Here is an 18,901-nt window from a genome sequence, read left to right as displayed (position 1 = left end):
CCCGCTCCTCCCCCCCGCCACGCCCGCGCGCTCCGCCGGGCTCGTGCCCGCGCGTGGGGCCGCGGCCGCGGGGACGGCTTCGCCTCGAGTCGTGCAGAGTAGCTGGGCGGCAGCATCGCTGACGCTAGTCAGGTGGGTCACGGCGGTGCTCGTAGCAGCACTTCCCATATGGTCTAGCGGTTAGGATTCCTGGTTTTCACCCAGGCGGCCCGGGTTCGACTCCCGGTATGGGAACGGCATAACTTTTTGCTATATTCGAGTTTAGACGAACTGATTTTGCGTTCTAGTGGCTCTGGCTAACTTCTGCGTCTGTGTTGCGGTGACTTTGTGAGCAAGCAGTGTAGTTGCGAGCCGGGCTGGGAGCTGGCTCGCACGGGCGGGCGCGGGAGGAGTTTCGCTTTCCCGGCGGCTGCACCCCGCCCTCTGTCCGTACTTTTCCAGGCGCTGGGGAGGTGATGATTAACTCGGGCCTCGCCTTATCTCCCCCCGCCCGGGTGCCCCCTCGGCCCACACCCTGCTTCGCCGCCCCCTTCCGACTCGGCGGGCTGGGGCGTGCCCGCCGCGCTCCAGTTACTGTCAACAGAGACCCCTCGGCTCGCCAGCCCCCGCTGCTCCCTATCCCCGGACCCCCGCCGATCCCGGGACCCCCGCCGATCCCTGTCGCCAGCACGGCTCTGGGACCCCCGCTGCGTGCACCCGAGCCCGGTCTACCGATCCCGCACGCCCCAGCAACCCTCGCCTCGAGACAAGGCCTTTGCAGAACGTCTCTTATTTTCCTTCTAACTCCCCTTTCGTCTTCAAACGCAACAAACTGCGGAGAAGAAAAAATACCACTGTGATGAGATGTCTTGAAAGAACAGAACCGGCTTTCCGGGAGGCTGTTTGGAGCGTCACTGATTTAAAAAAAAAAAAAAAAATCATGGGATGGAGGTGGAGCTTGGAAGACAGAAAATTAGCCCGGAGACTGGGGAGGGGATGTTACAACAAAGTTGCACTGTACTTTTAAATATAGAAGCCCTGTGTTTATTACAATGGAGCGGCCCAGCTGTGTCAGCAGCCCGAGCGCTGTAAGCGAAACAAAAGCGTTATCATAAATGCACGTTGAAATTAGAAAATTGGGGCAGCTGTAATGTTTAGTCTCTTGGACCCTTGGGCACAAATAAGGAAAAACTGACTCCCGCGGATGAGTTTCTGGTCAGAGCCATTACTGAGCAGAAGTTTTGGTTGGTTGTGTGTTCCCAACATATTTTATAGCCTTAACTGGCACAGCTGAGTTTGAAAATAGCTGTTAATGTGATCTGTGCGATTAGGGATTCATTACCCTTTCCTCGTAAAAATTAAACCTAGGAAACCCCGTTAGCAAATACTTAAGACATTAGTGTTTATGTATGTCAGGTACCTCCCCAGCCCCAAGAAGTTTTGAGGTTCCTCCTGTTCAGGCGTTCTAGGTGGGTTGGTAGTGCCGGATAGAATCCCATTTCGGCTCCAGTCATTAGCTGTGGGACCTTAGTGTAGTGGTGTCTTCTCGCTTTAGAGCTCTAAGCACCTCATCATCATTGTATTAAGATGGTTTCTCTGTGTGGCTCAAGATAGCCAAGAACTCACTAGGAGCCGGAACTGGAACTGCTGGAGTCTGTGATCCTCCTGCTTCTGCCTCTCAGCAGTGGGATTTCAGGCGTGTGCCTGCCTATAGGCTTGTTTTAGATTCTTTCTGGGCCTGAGGGGAAGGTATGTTCAGACCTCTTCTCACGTACCCCAGGGTAGCCTCAAAGTCTCTGTGGTGATGAAGATACCCTTTGCTCTTGCTCCTCCTGCCTCTTCTGTGCTCAGATCACAGGCTTATGGCATCTGGCTAGATTTTTTTTTTTTAAGTTGGTTAAAATTGTTTAGTGTAGACCGTTTGCCTTCATGTGTATCACGTGTGTGCCTGGTGCCCGAGGAGGTCAGAACAGTGTATCAGATCCTAGAATTGGAGTGCTGGATGGTTGTGAGCCTCCATGTTTGGGTGCTGGGGAATCAAACCGTCATCTAGGTAGGAGCAACAGATGCTCCAAGCATCTCTAGCAGCCCCTAGGTTCTCCACAGGAGCCCTTTCTTCGTAAAGTTTAGGAAGAACTTGAATAGATAGTGGGAGTAGAAATTTTTATCTCAAAGTTTCGTGTTCTGTGTCATTAAGAAGCAGGCACTAAAGACTTTGTTCCAGATCTGGCAGAAAAGACTCCTCCTATCCCTGCTTTGTTTAATTTTTGCAAGTATTTGACTGGTGCTAAAGCCTCTGTTATCATAGATGGAACAGTAAGCAATTGCAGGTGGGCCTACTGCATGTTTGGGGTGAGTTTAGGACACTGGTAGGTGATAGCATTCCTGCCCAAGATGTCTTCTGTCTAGCTCTGGGCCAGGTGGGAACAGGCAGGCAGGGTCTGTGTTACACACGGAATTGTTCCTAGAGGTGAGGTGGAGATTTGGCTCAGGGAAGGGCAAGAATGGAGAGTGTTTGCCATGCACCTTGAAGAACTGGTTGGATTTCTCCTAGCAGGGAATGTAAATCATAAAACCTGAGGTGGCTGGGACTAGCACCCTAGACTAGCAGGAAATAGGGGTCGGTAGGCATGCCCTGCCTGGAGCGAGCCCGTGGCACAGCAAGAAGAGAGGCAGGAATTTCAAACTTGGTAACTTTGAGTCTTTTAATCAAGGATCGACCTTTTATACCAGGAGGGCTCTGCAAACTTTTTTTGACTCTTTGTTCTGTGTTGTTATTGTTACTGTGATATTGATTCTGACTGTCACAGCCCAGGTTAGCAGCTGTGTCCTGTGTCCTGCCACACCCAACTTCGTCTCTGAAAAGCCTGAATGTGGCTGTGGTATGGGAAACAAGAAATCCTTCTTCAGAAGACTCAGACAGTTGAGGAACATGTAGACTAGTGTGTGCCCGTAGCTTTTTTATGTTTAGGTGTTGGATATTTTCAAATCAATAGAATAGAAAAGCAGTTAATTAGACTTTCTAAAGATGAAGTCTGGGTTTAAATTATGGGAGTGAATTGCAGGTGTCCTGTGCAAGACCTTGATAATTCCTGAATAGTTGGGAAGATATTTTCAATAAATGTCTGAAGATTGTTTTGTTATTTGCCAGTGGCTAAGGTGCTCTCTCTAGCCTCCAAATAGCTACTTGTGACCATTGCTCCTGTCAGGTGCAGTCAGGAGAGATGTGAAAGTTCAGTGGGAACGGAAGAGTAGGAGACAGGTGAGGTAGGCCAAATCCAGAGGCCTGCCCATGCCCACGGCCTCAGCTTCCCCGTTTCAACTGCCTGCCTGCCCCTCACTGCCCCTCAGCCTCCGTTGGCCTTCTGCCTCCGCCTCTCCTCATCCCAGGCCTGCCTGCCTTTCTCAGAAAGGCCTTCTTTCTGCACACATTTCTTTTTAGTTACTTTCTGGTTAATTTACCTTGCTTGTTCATTCACGTTTTCTTTCCTTGCTTGCTTTTGGCTACAATTAACCTTGCTTTTGGCTGCAATTAACCTTTCACCTTTTTTCTTCTTTTTCTTTTATTTATTTATTTATTTATTTATTTATTTATTTATTTATTTATTTATGTTTTTTGAGTCAGGGTTTCTCTGTGTAGCCCTGGCTGTCCTGGAACTCACTCTGTAGACCAGGCTGGCCTTGAACTCAGAAATCCACCTGCCTCTGCCTCCCAAGTGTTGGGTTTACAGGCGTGCGCCACCACGCCTGGCACTTTTTTTTTTTTTAATATTAAAAGAATTTTCTCTCTTCCTCCCTCCCATCATCCTTCCCTTCTTCCCTCCACCCCTGTTCAGAGGATAACTTGAAGGACTCAGTCTTCTCTCTATCATGTGGACTCCTGGGATCAGACTCCGGTTGTCAGCCTTGGCACTGGTACCTTTGCCCACTGAGCCATTTCTCTGGCCCTTTTCCAAATTTTACAAAAGATTCCTTTATGTGTATGAGCATCTTGCCACATGGATGCATGTGTACCGCGAAGGTGCTTGGAGTCTACAGAGGTCAGAGGAGGGTGTTGAATTCCTCAGGACGGCAGTCAGGATAGTTGTGAGTCACTACTGGGTGCTAAGACCTGAACCTGGGTCCCCTTAAGAACAACAAATGCTCCTAGCCACTGAAGCAGCCCTATATATGCCTCCCCTCAGTTTCTTATATTTCATCAGGGTTGTATGAGGATAAGGACACTGTGTAGTGAGATCAATCCTGCTCAGTTTAAACCACAGAGAAGTTGGAACTGCACACACTGTTGGTGCAAATGTGTCATAGTACAGTCGATTGGAAAAGTTTGGCAGTTCCTTAAAATAGTAAACAGAATTACCACATGTTCCTCAGAAGTGAAAACATATGCGTCAGTTACAGCTTGTATGTAAATGTTTATAGCAGTTTCCGTCTTAAGCCAAAGCTGGAAAAGGCCAAGGACGGGTGAGAGTCTACTGTGTATCTGTGTGATGGGACATAAGGCCAGCATGGTGGTCCACACCACAGCACGAACTTCTGAGTTTCAGCATAGTGTGCTTTGGGAGTTAGAGGCAGGAGGGTCTCTGAGGTCTAGGCTAGTTGGTCTGCATAGAGAGTGGTGTAGCTCAGCTGAATCCTGTCTGGAAACAGCAGCAGTTTTTCTTTTTTATTCCATTTTATAAAATGCCCACAGCAGGCAATTTTTATAAAGAATGCTTGCTTTGAAGTAGAGAAGAGATGGGAGTACCTGCTAATGTACCTATGTTTAGGTACCTGAAAGACAATAAGATTCGATTTTAGTTGGTTATACAACCACATAAATATACAGAAAAGCATGGAATGGTATACTTCATTTCTTAAGTTGTGTTATGTGCTGCCCAAAACCATTACAAAGGATTGAAGTAAAAGAAGCCTGTGGAGTGTTTTATCTTTGAATATGCTTATCATTTAGATATTACCTATCTCAAAATAATGTGGACTATCTGAAGAGTAAAGGTATGAAGCCTAGATTGTTTTAACAATGCAGCACAATATGGACTCATGAAGTCCACAAGTAGCTGTGACACTGTACAGTGTGAGAAATGCTCGCACTAAGCCAACATCCCAAGCACTGAAAGGCCTCTGCCTTCCACATCTGGATCTGTGTGAGCAACGGCACAGACCTCTTGTGGGAAGCAGCCTTTGAGAAGGGATCGGGAGGGAGCAGGCGCTCATGATTCAGGAGGGGAAGGAGACAAGGCCTGAGCAGGAACAGGCCGCAGCAGACGCACAGTAACAGCTGTAATACACCCCGGCTCGAGAGTGGGATAGTAGGATAGCAGTGGGAAACAGGGTTGCAGCAGTAGATTAGGGTCCGTGGGGAACCATGTCAGGGCTCTGATAAGTTCTGCCGCCTTGTCCTGGCCCTCCTCAGCCTCTAGGGTTTTTCTAGTAGCCTCTCCTTGTAGCTGTGGAATGTGGGTTTTGCACCGGTCCTGTCCTGTCAGCAGTGTCTCTGGGCTGGGGACTTTGACTTCCTCCTTTCTATCACCAGACATGGAGTGTGGCATCGCAGGTGGTCAGGAAGCATCTGAGTGTCTGAAGGCCAGGTTACAAAGTCCATTGGGAATAGTTCATGCTGGGAATCACCTTGATTCTTGACAAGTTTGAGAGGTTCTGGAATTTGGAGCTAAAGGAGTTTCCCTTGCTAGGAAAGTGGATTTCTGGAAATGTGAGCTAAGGAGGTTAATTTGATAGCACTGTGCAGGGTCCACTGGAGAGCCTGTCTGTGGTTTCTGTCCACCCCTTCCCTTGCCAGTTTCTACTGTTGCTTTCCCTGTACCAAAGTCGGTGCAGTGACTAGCCAGCTTCCCTGCTTGCTTCTGGACTCTCCCTTAGTGTGGCTGTAGTACAACAGAAAGGTCAGGTTCAGAAGCTCGCCTGAAAGAGATCTTTGAGACGTCATAAAGTAAATCCCACTCAGAGTAATGGGGAAATGGGTTTTTTGACAGGCAGGTGGGTTTGGCTCATACTGTGGATCACATTGTTTTTGCACGTCATGAGGTGGGTTGCTTTTTGCACACTTCAAATTTGCTGCAGGAACCCAGGGAAGACTATGACACTGCCACCCCATGGACAAGTCATTTAGCACTTGAGAAAAAAAAGCCTCGTTCATTTGGATTAGCAGTTTTGTGACTGGCTGTGGTTCTTCTGCCTTGTGTATGTGGTCATGCTTATTAAATAGAAAGCTTAAAGCTTACCTTCTGAGCCATCTACATGAAGAGGACACAAATACAGTAGCTTTAGAAAAGCTCTGAAGGCCAGGTGTGGTGCCACACGCCTTTAACCTCAGCACTCAGAAGGCAGGGCCAGGGGCATTTCTGAGTTGTGGCCAGTCTGGTGTCCATAGAGGGCCCCAGGCCAGCCAGGGCAATATTGTGAGACCCTGACTTCAAAAACAAAGCCAAAACCCTAGAAATTCAAGCATGCTGTTCAGAGGGTAAAGTTCTTTGCACCAGAAAAAATGAGTTGGTTTCCTTTCTTTCTTTCTTTCTTTTTCTTTTTTCTTTTTTTTTTTTTTTTTTTAATTTTACTGGGTATACGTGTTGTTTTTGTATTTGAGACAGACAGGTCCTGTCTAGCCCAGGCCAGCCTAGAGTTGGCTTTGTAGCCCTGGCCATGCTTGGGTTTGAAGTTGTTCTACTGCCTTAGTCTCCTGATAGGAGACTATAGGTGAGAGCCTCCATTTTCCTCACACTTTGTTTCTTTAAAGTCACTGTGGTATATGTGAGGCCTATCTAAAATAGTTTTCTTTTTTTTAACTTGTACTGATTTTTTTTTCTTGTTTTGAGATAAGGCCTCCCTATGTAGTTCAGAGACTGATTTTTTTCAAGTACTGTTTAATAATATATGTGGACTTGCCCTCCAGACCCCCTTTCCCTAAATGAATGTGGCTTCTTATTTTCTGTTGCATGGGTAAAAATTCTTCCATGTTAGATGCCCTTAATGGTACCTAGCTAAACGAGTTTGAATATTAATGTTATTTATTTAAAACAACAGTCTCCTTTAAAATTAAAGCCTGGTGAACTGACGGAAAATGACATGGGCACTGGGAGGCCTCACTTGCCTTTGCAGCTCCGGGAATGGCCTGGCCCGGACCGGACAGTGCAAAATAGCTCCCAGCTGATGAGTTGTTTACAGCCCATTGTCGTAAATGGCGTCCGAGCTTGAATTCCCTGAGGTGTCAGCATGGGTGGGGTGCAGGCACTTAGTGTTGAGATTGTGTAAAGTCTGAGTGGGCTGGAGCCGTGTTCCAGGCCAGGGATCCTGAGGTGTTCTGAAATCCACACCGAGGAAGCCAGCTCAAAGTTTCCTTCAATCCTCATCCTTCCCATAAGGCACTGGGTACCTACCTTAGGGACACGGCCTTTTGGTACTGGAGTAACTACTAATCTAAGTATCAATGATTTTTGATACTTAAATATTTCTGAGTGGTTTTCTCTAAAGTGTGAGCATGGTAACAGACTTTAAATGCTTGGCTTGATTTTTTTTTTTTTTTTAACTTTACCAAAGCAAATGTGTAGGGTTTTAGGTAACATTTCACAGTTACTGTGTGCTAGATGTATGGCTTATATTTTACAATCAATAAAATAGCTTTTGCTTTCAAGTGATATGGACAGTGTTTAAAATGTTCGAATCTAAGGGAGCGAGGCATCGGGTGTTTGCGGCCGCAGGTGAGTCACATGAGCTGTGCCAGAGGCCCCTGTGGGCCACAGACAGGCCCGGGGACCAGGGACCGAGGCCTTTGCTGCCATCCGGAAGGCAGGAGCCAATGCTTACAGGGTCTCACAGGCTACTGTCAGACAGTTTGAAGTTTTAATCATTTTGAGGGGCTGGAAGCATATGCCTGCTCTGACTCGTGTGGAGATCAGAGGTCAGTTTATGGAGTTGATACCTTTTCCTGCGAGCTCTAAGGGTCAGTGATATTAGAGACACATTTATGTTTTCTGCCCCTCTTTAGTGACGTTTGCTACTATTCTTTTAAAATTTGTTCAGTTGCTGCTGACCTCCGCCCCAGGCTGCTCTTTGGCCACAGGCGCTGACTGTAGTAGTGAACCCATTTACTTCATACCTGCCTTTTCCATCCATGCAAAGAAGGAAAGGCTTTTCCCCTCGAAAAGTAACTCTAGCATAGATGGATTGGAATTTTTCATAAGGCAGTAACTATTTAATAAAACTTGCATATGAATTTTAATGTTTTTGAATGTAAACTCCCTACTAAGGAAACAACATACATTTATTTATTTATTTATTTATTTATTTATTTATTTATTTATTGTATATGTGTGAGCACACTGTCACTTTCTTCAGACACACCAGAAGAGGACCTAAGATCCCATTACAGATGGTTGTGAGCCACCATGTGGTTGCTGGGAATTGAACTCATGTCCTCTGGAAGAGCAGTCAGTGTTCTTAACTGCTGAGCCACCTGTCCAGCCTGAAACACCTTTTATTCGAATTTCATTTTTATTTTATTTTGTGAGTGAGTGTGTTCCCGTGCATGCCACAGTGTGTATGTGTGGGTCAGAGGACAACTTTTGGAAGTCAGTTTTCTCCTTCTAAACTCAGGTCTCCAGGCTTGGTGACAAGAACTCTGTAAGTCCCTGACATCTCATAGGACTTTGAGTAAAATTATCTTCGATTTAAAATGTCTTTGTTCTCTTGGTTCCTTAGATGATTCTTAGCTGAGTGACTTTTGAATTTAAAAAGTTTTTAAAAATTGTCTTAAAATTTTATTTATAGTTTAATCTTTTGTTTAAAAATCTTTTCAGGATTTGGAATCTGGAGGCCAGGAAATTTTTAATAACAGGATATGTTCATTTATTGTTCTGTGAAGCTATTTGGACTCTATTTCTGGATTTAATCAAAGATCTTTTACCTTTCAAGGCCACAGTGTTTTTTTCTTTCTTGATTGTCTCCTTTCCCGACCTTTGTTTATCACTGACATCTCTGTGCCAAGGGGTAGAGCTCTCTGTGCAGACTGGAAGGATACCTTGGTACTCTCTCCAGTTTGTAGTTAACAGAGCCGGAGTGTCTGGGAAGGGCCTGATAGGAAGGCCCTGCCCGCAGGCTAATTCAACCCTAGCTCTGGTTGATGGGGAAGGGCCCTTATGTGGAGGCTGCTGGGAGAGGTCTCCTGCTGGGAGGCGGAAGCCTGGCTTCATGGAGCAATCCAGGCAGGCTGGTGGCTGCTGGAAGTTTAGAGATGAGTACAAAGATGTTCTTCTGGCTTCCCCTTTACAGTTCATATAAACCATGAGTTTATTGTCCTTTAAAATTCCTCATTGATAGACTATTTCTTTGCATTGTCAATACCTACTAGAAATGTTTTTAGTTTATCAAGCATGTTTTTTTGTTTGTTTGTTTATTTGTTTGTTTCAAGACAGGGTTTCTCTGTGTAGCCCTGGCTGTCCTGGAACTCACTCTGTAGAGCAGGCTGGCCTCAAACTCAGAGATCCACCTGCCTCTGCCTCCCAAGTGCTGGGATTAAAGGCGTGCACTACCACTGCCTTGCTATCAAGCGTGTTTTAAAGTGTTTAACCTTAAAGTTATAGAGAAGGCACATTAAGTTTATATAAAAGGTAATTTACCAATGCACATCTTCCAAGATGGCTACAATAAAACAGAAAATAGCAGCTGGTAGCATGGAGAAATTGAGAGCCTTATATATTGTTGCTAAGAATGCAAAATGATTGCCAAAAAAGTGGAGTATCTCATGGAGGTATTTGTATTTCTGTATTTATGGCAACACTGGTATAATTAATCAATGACCAATTCACAAGTAGAAAGGTAAAATGGAGTGTGTAGAATATTATTTAGTTCTAAGAAATTCTGACACATACTGTGATAAAACATGGAGAAACCTTGAAGACTTTGTACTCAGTGAGATAAGCTAGTCACAAAAAAGTCCTGCTGAAGAATTTCTCTCATTTCTAGTTATCTAGAGCAGTAGGTCATAGATGTATACACTTGGTATTTACCGGGGAAAGTGAGGAGTTGTAATGTGCACAGAGTCTAATTTTTGAAGGATGGATGGAAAGAATTCGTAGGTGGCCTAACAATGCAGATGTCGATAACTGTTGCAGAACCATATACTTAGAACCATGGTTAAGATGGTAAATTGAATCTTATATAGACTTTGGTACAATTAAATTTTTCTTATTTTGTTAATGTATACTGATGTTTTACTTTCGTGTTTGTATGCATACCACGTGCATGCTGGTGCCACAGAGGTGAGAAGAGGCAGTGGATCCCATGGAACTGTAGTTACAGACCTTGTTAACTGCCCTGTGGGTGCGGGGAACTGAACCTGGGTCCTCTGCAAGAGCAAGTGCTCTTAACCACTGCACCATTTCTCCAGCCCGATTAAAAGTTTTAAATAGCAAATTTGATTTTGTATTTTGGTGTTCTTTCAGAAAAAACGATCCCTCTCTTAACCCCTCAGGTCTTAATTTTAATCAACAAAGAAGGGTTATTGACACGAGGTGAGTGAGGCTTTCTCACCAGAGAGGAAGCAGTCGGGCAGAGGACTCTACCCAGTGTTTTGTGATGTCAGCTTCTGACACTTTTCTACCTGGAGATAGCACCAGACCTCAAGCTGAAGGTTCCCCAAGGTAGCTTGGACCAGATACCAGTCCAAAACCCTATACTGTTATACTTGGTTTTCTGATTGGCTGGCTATTCACTGAAGCTCTCACAACTCCCTCCTGGGATGACTAAATTTCCTTGAGTCGCACACAGAAGTCAAGAGAATATGTTGGCAGTATGCTATAGAGAATATTACAAAGGATATAGATCGATGGTTGTATAGTTTGAGTTTCCAGAAAAAAGGCTTAAAGATGGAATTTATGGGCCCTCTCCAGGCTGCTACACTTAAGAAGTCTGCAGGTGGTGGCTCACATCTTTAATCTCAGTACTGGGGAGGCAGAGGCAGGCAGATGTATGTGCGTTAGAGGCAGGCTGATGTTTGTGATTTAGAGGCCAGCCTGATTTACAGAGAGAGTTCCAGGACAGCCAAGGCTACGCAAAGAAGCCCTGTCTCTTAAAAAAACAACAAGAAAGAAAAGAAATCACTCTATTGGGGCCTGGAGAGATGGCACAGTGATCAGCTGCTCTTCCAGAGGTCCTGAGTTCAATTCCCAGCAACCGAGTGGGATGGTGGTGGCTCACAACCATCTGTAATGGGATTGGTGTCCTCTTCTGTTGTGTCTGAAGGCAGCTACAGTATACTCATATACCCCCCACACACCCCCTCCCACACCCCCGAGATAGGGTTTTTCTGTGTAGCCCTGGTTGTCCTGGAACTCACTCTGTAGATCAGGCTGGCCTCGAACTCAGAAATCTACCTGCCTCTGCCTCCCAAGTGCTGGGATTAAAGGCATGCACCACCATGGCCCGGCAAATCTTTTTTTAAAAAAATTGTTCTGTTCTACACATGGTATACATTCACTGATAAGGATACTGGCCCCAAAGCTCCGAATACTCAAGATACAACTCAAAGACCATATGAAGCTCAAGAAGGAAGACCAAAGTGTGGGTGCTTCCGTGCTTCTTAGAAGGGGGATCAAAATAGAGGAGAAAATATGGAGACAAAGTGTGGAGTAGAGAGTGTGAAGGAAAGGTCACCTGGGGATCCATCCCATATCCAGCCACCAAACTCAGATGTTATTGTGGATGCCAGGAAGTGCTTGCTGACGGGAGCCTGATATGGCTGTCTCCTGAGAGACTTTGCCAGAGCCTGACAAATACAGAGGCCGAATGCTCGCAGCCAACCATTGGACTGAGTGTGGAGTCCCAGATGGAGGTGTTGGAGAAGGGACTGAAGGAGCTGAGGGGGTTTGCAGCCCCGTGGGGGGAGCAACAGTGTCAACTGGCCAGACCCCCCAGAGCTCCCAGGGACTGGACCATCAACCAAAGAGTACACATGGAGGGAGCCATGACTCTGGCCGTGTATGTGGCAAAAAATGGCCTTGTTGGACATCAGTGGGAGGAGCGGCCCTTGGTTCTGTTGGGGTTCGATGCCCCAGTGTAGGGGAATGCCAGGGTGGGAAGGAGGGAGTGGGTGGGAGGGTGGGGGAGCACCCTCATAGAGGCAGGGGGAGGGGGAATGGGATAGGGGGTTTCTGGAGGGGAGACCTGGAAAGGGGATAACATTTGAAATGTAAATAAAGTATCCAATAAAAGAAAAAAAAAACCTGTGTTTTGCTACCCAGAAACTTTTTGAATTCTGTCCTTAGTGTTTTATTGAGATATCTTTGACTATCTAAGCTTTAGTGTTCTTCCAAGAAATGAGGATCTTAGCACCTTGGACCAAATAGGAGTAGGTCAGTGAACTCCATGCTGGCTTGGAGACAGCTGACAAATGAAAGTATGTAAGGCCTCCTGGGAAGTTAGTTAAAAGCCAGGGACTCAGAAGGGAAACAAATGCATATTTTGCTTTGTTCAAGGTATGCAAATTGTTCTTTAGTGTAAAGGGCATCTGTAATGAGATGAAGGTACTAATTTGATTAGTATTAGATGTTACATGTTAGGGGATATTACATGGTAAATACATACAAATGCTTATGAAACTTAGGTTTTAGCGGAAAAGATAGTTTGAAAAAATATAAAGCTAGCCTTAAGTTTTATGTACATATCACCCCCTGGCTGGACTGAGAAAGTTTCCTTGAATAAAGGGCATTTAACTAGAGACCTGAAGAGAGTAGGTCTTGGCTAGGAGATATGGGGTAGGGGGGATCAGAAGGGAGGGAGGTTGAGGAACACCAGAAAGACTACGTTTTTTGAGAAATGAAAGACCTTGGAAGCTGTGACTAGAAAGATACAAACCCGAGTGTGATTTCCTGTAACCTCATCATTTGGGAAGCTGAGGGAGGAGAGTTACCTGAGAAAAAGGCTGGTGTGGGCGATAGCTAAGCCTTGTAAGACCCTGTTTTGGGAGGGGGGGGATGCAGGATGCCAAATATCAGAACATACAGGGTGTTGGGTCACATAGGATAGTGGGGGTGGGGACACAACAGAGAGAGAAAGAGAGGTGGTCACAAAAGGAAACATTAACAAAAATAGGGGGCACATAGATAAGTGTGGGAGTCGGGAGAACATGTGTGCCTTTATGTCCAGCCTGTAAAATTCCCACACAGCAACCTTTAAATACCTGTCTGAATGCTAAGAGATTGTTATAAATATATAAATATATAATTTATAAATATATAAATATTCAGATCATCCATGTGGCCTGTTAATATGGCAACACATATGAAAAGGGTGGATTTAAGAGATTTATTCAGGTATTTGAACACAAATGGCTTTTACATTTATATGACATATCTGTTGGAAATCCTAGACGTGGGTAGATTTGCCCAGGGAGAGTCTGGGATGAATGGGAGTGCTTTGACTAAGACGTTTGGTCCTTCAGGGTCGAGTGTTGACACTGGCAAGAAAAACTGAGTCTAGAGCACTGTCTTAATAATGCAAGATGGTTCTAAGGTGTTGGCTGCTCTTAGCTCTGGGAGGCTGTGGCTTTTAGAGCAGATTGAGAGTCACTGTGGGAGTGGGATGACTAGGTCCAACAAGGAGTGGGAAATGAAGAAATCGCGTGCTCAAGAAGTCTGGTGTGACATGGATGGAATGAGAAAGGACAGTAGCTGGAGTTAAAGACATCAGGATGTCCTTTTTAAAAGAGAAACATGAATTTAAGAAAGTATCTTCTATATAAGGTCCACGAAGGTCAGCCTTGCTGACTCCTTAAACAGAATCTGCTGAATACGGCTGGGAACTTCCCACTGTGGTGTAATTACACTGATGTAGTGTAATTGCGGTGTTCCAGGACAGTGTATACTGGCTACCACCAGACCTTGTTGAGGTACAAAGGTCTATTTGCTACTAGAGTAACTTCTGGTCATCTGGAGAGACTCTTGGTCTGAGATCTGCGTTTGAGTCCGTCGGTGTAGGCTTGGGAGTATTTGAGTCAGTCAGTGTAGGCTCAGGAGTGTGTGCTTGCGTGTGCAGATGATCCTCACGTGTGTTTGTCCACAGGATTGCTGCCCCATGACTGCTCTGCTTTGAGGTCTTCTGGGTTAGTTCGTAAAAGTAACGCATTACATTTATTTACGTATTTATTTACGTATTTTTGTTGCGGGGGTGGAGGCGGCGGGGATGGCACATGCCAGAGGTCAGAGGATAACTCTTAGGAGTCGGTTTTCTCCTTTCTCCCAGGGTTGGACTCCGTTCACCAGGCTTGGTGGCAAGGGCTTTTTATCCAGGGAATCATCTCACTGGCCTCTTCTGGATAATTTTAAGCTCAGAGCTTACAGTGGCTATCAACCCTCCAGACCATCCTGGCATTCAGAAAACCCTGTCTTACCTCCTAACATCCCTAACCTCCATCAAGAGGTGACACTAGCTTGACCCATTTCTCTGGTTCTGGTCATGGGTGTTCCATGTGGGTTCCTCTCTTAGGTTGGGTCTGTAGTCCCCTCTCCTCCCTCAGTCCTGAGGAGCTTCCTCAGACCCCATTGTCTTTATTGTGTTTTTCAATAAGAAAGAAGATTTTCTTTCTTTCTTTCTTTTTTTTTTTTAAAGAAAAACATAATGTGTATGAGTGTCTTCACTGCATGTATGCATGGACAACATGTGTGCACGGTGCCTGCAGAGGCCAAAGAGCCGAAGTTCAGAATTTGCTGATTTTGGACAGATGTGCTCATGTGTATAAGCTACTTAAAATGTATTCATTTAAGGCTTTGTTGTTTATTTCTTAGGTCCTTTGTTTTAGCTTAGGTTAAGATGTTTGTAAAATTTTATAGAGTCAAATATCATTACTCTTTTTCTGCCTTTATTATTATTATTATTATACATTTTAAAAGATTTATTTCATGTATGTGAGTACACTGTCACTGTCTTCAGACATACCAGAAGAAGGCATTGGATCCCCATTACAGATGGTTGTGAGCCACCATGTGGTTTATGGGAATTGAACACAGGTCCTTTGGAAGATCAGTCAGTGCTTTTAACTGCTGAGCCATCTCTCTAGCCCCTGCGTTTAGTGTAATATCTAGAAAAACATTTCCTACTAATAACTGTATAAATGTTGATTTGTGTTGTCTTCTGGTACTTTTGTTTATAACATTTAGATCTGATTGTGATATAGAAATTTTTACAAAGATTAGCAGGAGTGTGAAATTGTTGACACAATACGAATTAGTGACAGATACTTGTTTTCAGGCAAAATAGAAAGCAATATTTTCATCAATGCCATCTTAATTATAATCTTGTTTGTACATACTGTTGAACCTCTTGGAACTGCTAAGTAGCCTGTGCTTGACCTTGTCACCCTTATGCCTCAGCCTCTGAGGGCTGGGTTTCAGGTATGGGCCACTAAGCCTATGGCCTAGGTCTGATCTCTGTTAAAAATGTTATTTCTTGGCACAGGGTCCTGCTCTAACCTGGACCTCAGTTATTTCTTTCTGGGTTTGTTTTTTTTTTTTTTTTTTTTTTTTTTGGATTTGGTTTTTTCGAGACAGGGTTTCTCTGTATAACCCAGGCTAGCCTCGAACTCAGAAATCCGCCTGCCTCTGCCTCCCAGAGTCCTGGGATTACAGGCGTGCGCCACCACTGCCCAGCTTCTCTGTTTTTTTTAAAAAGACTTTTATATTTCTGCACTTGTTCTCCTGCTGGACTTCAGCAGAACCCTGAAGGTGCTACAGACATGACAGCAAAGGCAGAGAAGGTAGTGAGCTCTGGCAACTTCTTCATTGTGTGGTAACTGTCCGGATTAAGTCTTTGTAGCAGATCACTCTAGCATCTCTTCCTATGTCTGGTCCTTTATTTGTCTCTCTTAAAGACTTAGAAGTTCCCAGAGATTGAGCACAGTTGACATTTCCTGGCAGTCTGTCCCTGGCATTTTTCTTTGTCATTTTTCATTCTCTTGGCCAAATATTTAGTATGTTGTACAGTCTCCTCATTTTTCTTAGTGTGTTGTTTCTTCAGAGCCACATGTCAGTGTTTGTGTCGAAGGTCACGCAGGATGACCAGACGCTGCATCTCCGCTGCTTTGGTCCTGGGCTTCTTACCATCATTGTTGAAGGGCTTTTTTAGAACATATTGCTGGATACTCAACTTTAGAGAGACTGAAGAGCTTTTGGGTTCTGCTAGCTCTTTGGGCACTGCAGCCGAGGAACGATGGTATGTGCCAGTCCCGCCATCTCCTACCCCTCACAATAACAGAGTGATACCCAATGCAAATGCAAACGGACTCACATCCCTCTTCTCCTTGGTCTGTAATAGTGATTCTCAGCCTTTAACACAGTTCTTCATGTGCTGGTGACCCCCAACCGTAAAATTATTTCATTGCTGCTTTATGACTGTAATTTTGCTACTGTCTCTCGGATTATAATATATCCTGATATGCAGGATATCTGATATGTAGCACCTGCCAGGGTCAAGACCCTTTGCTTCACAGGAGGACCTTGTTTATTGTTCTACCATCGATTTGTACCACATAACCCTTCTACTCTTCAGCATGAGCACTAGCAGCTACTTCTGTGGCCTCGCACTTCTCAGAAAGCATAAAGCTTGCCTTCCTGTCCACTTTAGTCAGCTTCTGACAGCTGCTGACTGGGAGGGGAATACTTAGGTTCGTTGTACCATAGCTAACCACCTAGAAGGTTTCATGAGAAAGAACAGCTATCCTTAGGTATGGGAAAGGCCTACTTGGGTTCTTTAAACTAAATTCTGAGGTTTAGAATAGTGCCGGTGAGAAGCTTGGTGGTAGAAGTCCTTACTGTAGTGCGGCCTAGTTAGGCTCCTGTACTGCCATAAACACCGGTTTACTTGGCTGACCCGTCCACACCACAGTTCATCATGAAGGGAAGGGAAGTGGAAACTGAAGCAGAGGCCGTGGAGGAACACTGCTTGTTGGACGGTTCCTCTTGGCTCACTCAGGGTGCTTTCTTAGACAACCCCGGCCCATCTGCTCCTGGACGACGCTGTCCACGGTGGGCTAGGCACTTCCTTAGCAGTCGTCTATCAAGAAAATGTACAATAGCCTTGCCTGCAGGCGAACTGATGGAGGCGTTTCCTCAGCTGAGGGTCTTTCTTACCAAATACTGCTGGTTTGTATCAAGTCTACAAAAAACCGGAACACCATGCAGGCCTGACAACTGTGTCCCATCCTGGGAACCCACCATGGAAGGAAAGAGCTGTCTCTGAAAGTTTTCCTAGACTCCACTCCCCTCCCCCATATGTGCCATGGCATGTGCCACCTACCATGTAAATAATAACTAATTTATTTAAAAAATATTTTCCAGGGTTTAAAATTTGAGATCTTTATATAGAAAGGGGAAAGATTCTGCCTTGATAACAGACTTCTTAAATCCTGGGTTTATTTTCCTAACCGTATGGCAACAGCCAAGTCAATAATGTATTTATTTAGTAAGGTTTGTGGGTGTGCAGCACAGCATAGGGCAAGTCATACTTTTTGATCAAGTAGATAATATCGCATATTTGTGTTGCTTGACTGGTATTCACATTTGGGTCAGCTCAGTTGGGAGTAGACACATACATATTCTAGGGTGGCTAGGCCCTTTCTCTATGAGATGCTCGTATTTCAATAGTGACAAAGGTGCTTTCAGTAGTGAGAAAAGGCATACCCACCATCTGGGTGTGGTGGCACAAACCTTAGCCCCAGCACTCAGGCAGAGGCAAGCCTACCTACCATATGGAGTTCCAGGAAAGCTAGGGCTACATAGAGATATGCAGTAGGAGTAGGGGTGAGAAGAAGGAAGGAGAAGGGGAAGATCAGAGGAGAGAAGAGAGAGGTGTGACGGGGATACACATGTGACTTGGAGCCTCTCCTGGTTAAGGTTTGGTTATTCCATGGCCAGTGCAAGTCACTAGGCTGGCCCTGTATTACTACATGATGACGTTGAGTTCTTCTTTCTTGTCTTTGCTATGGAGACAGAAGCTTGGCTGTCACCCAGGGTGGCCTTGGACTTGAGGCGATGTTCTTGCCTCAGCCTCCCCAGTGTCAGAATTATAAGCCTGAGCCACCCTACCCTGCTTACACTTCTACTTCTTGATTCGAAGGCAGGCAAAGTGAGGTTGCATACAGAGAAAAATGAGCAAACTGGTAGCTGCCACCCCACCAATGTACAACGAGAAGTAAAAGACTTAACTATGACCATCTAACAGAAAAACTCCCTAGGCGGTGGGAACAGCTTGTCCAAAGACTCAAGTCAGAAGAATGCCTGGCGTGGTCATGAGACAGCAAGGAGAGGTCAGGGAACAGCAGGCAGTATTAAGATAAGATCATAGCAGTCTACTGGCCAGTATCTTTCAGTCCTGGTCAGCATCTAATAAGGACTTTAATTTTGTGTGAGAAGAGGAACTGTGGAATGATGTTGATGCCCAAGAGTGGGAAGATCTGACTTTTCTTTTACATGCATTACACTGACTGTTCTTTTGAGACTAGATTAAGGAAGGAAGCAGAGCCGAAGGCACTGGTAATTGGACCAAATGAGAGATGGCCACAGCCTCATAAACTCATGGAAAAGATGAGCACCTTTCCACTGCTGTTCTCAAGGACACCCCAAGCTATTCCAAAGCTGAAAATGGCAAATCCTCTCCCAAATCATGAGCAACTTAAGAGATCTTTCTAGGAATATTCTACAGAAGAATTCAATGTTGTATTCAAAGTCGTTGCAGAAACATAGCTGAGCCCTTGATGTTCTGAGGCTAAAGAGCCTCTCATTCAACAGTAGGATTTTCATGTTCAGTCTTCTGTGGTGGTAAAGAAGACTCTGCTATAGCAGATAGCATGGCTTCCTGCAGATGAGTGAATGAAAGAAGGTGTGCATCTTATGGCTACATTTCATAACCTGTCTTTCCCCCTTCT

The 18,901-nt window shown here is 45.1% G+C and overlaps 1 protein-coding gene and 1 non-coding gene across 3 annotated transcripts in view; both read left to right on the top strand.

The window, feature by feature from the left end:
* Positions 1–34: 34 nt before the first annotated feature.
* The window catches only part of Elf1 (E74 like ETS transcription factor 1), a 97,397-nt gene continuing 78,530 nt past the window's right edge, over positions 35–18,901 (top strand). Inside the window, exon 1 of one of the 2 annotated variants that reach the window (XM_052190864.1) lies at positions 35–132. The gene's annotated coding sequence lies outside the window, so the exon portion shown is untranslated. The remainder of the gene's footprint in view (positions 133–18,901) is intronic. The other variant, XM_052190863.1, reaches the window with a different exon arrangement.
* On the top strand, positions 163–234 carry Trnae-uuc (transfer RNA glutamic acid (anticodon UUC)). The gene has a single exon. It is a non-coding gene; the product is annotated as a tRNA-Glu (tRNA).

The sequence above is a fragment of the Apodemus sylvaticus genome, chromosome 8 (genome assembly GCF_947179515.1).
Source record: "Apodemus sylvaticus chromosome 8, mApoSyl1.1, whole genome shotgun sequence".
Classification (NCBI taxonomy): domain Eukaryota; kingdom Metazoa; phylum Chordata; class Mammalia; order Rodentia; family Muridae; genus Apodemus; species Apodemus sylvaticus.
The sequence above is the reverse complement of the archived record's forward strand: the minus strand, read 5'-3'. Positions and strand labels throughout refer to the sequence as shown.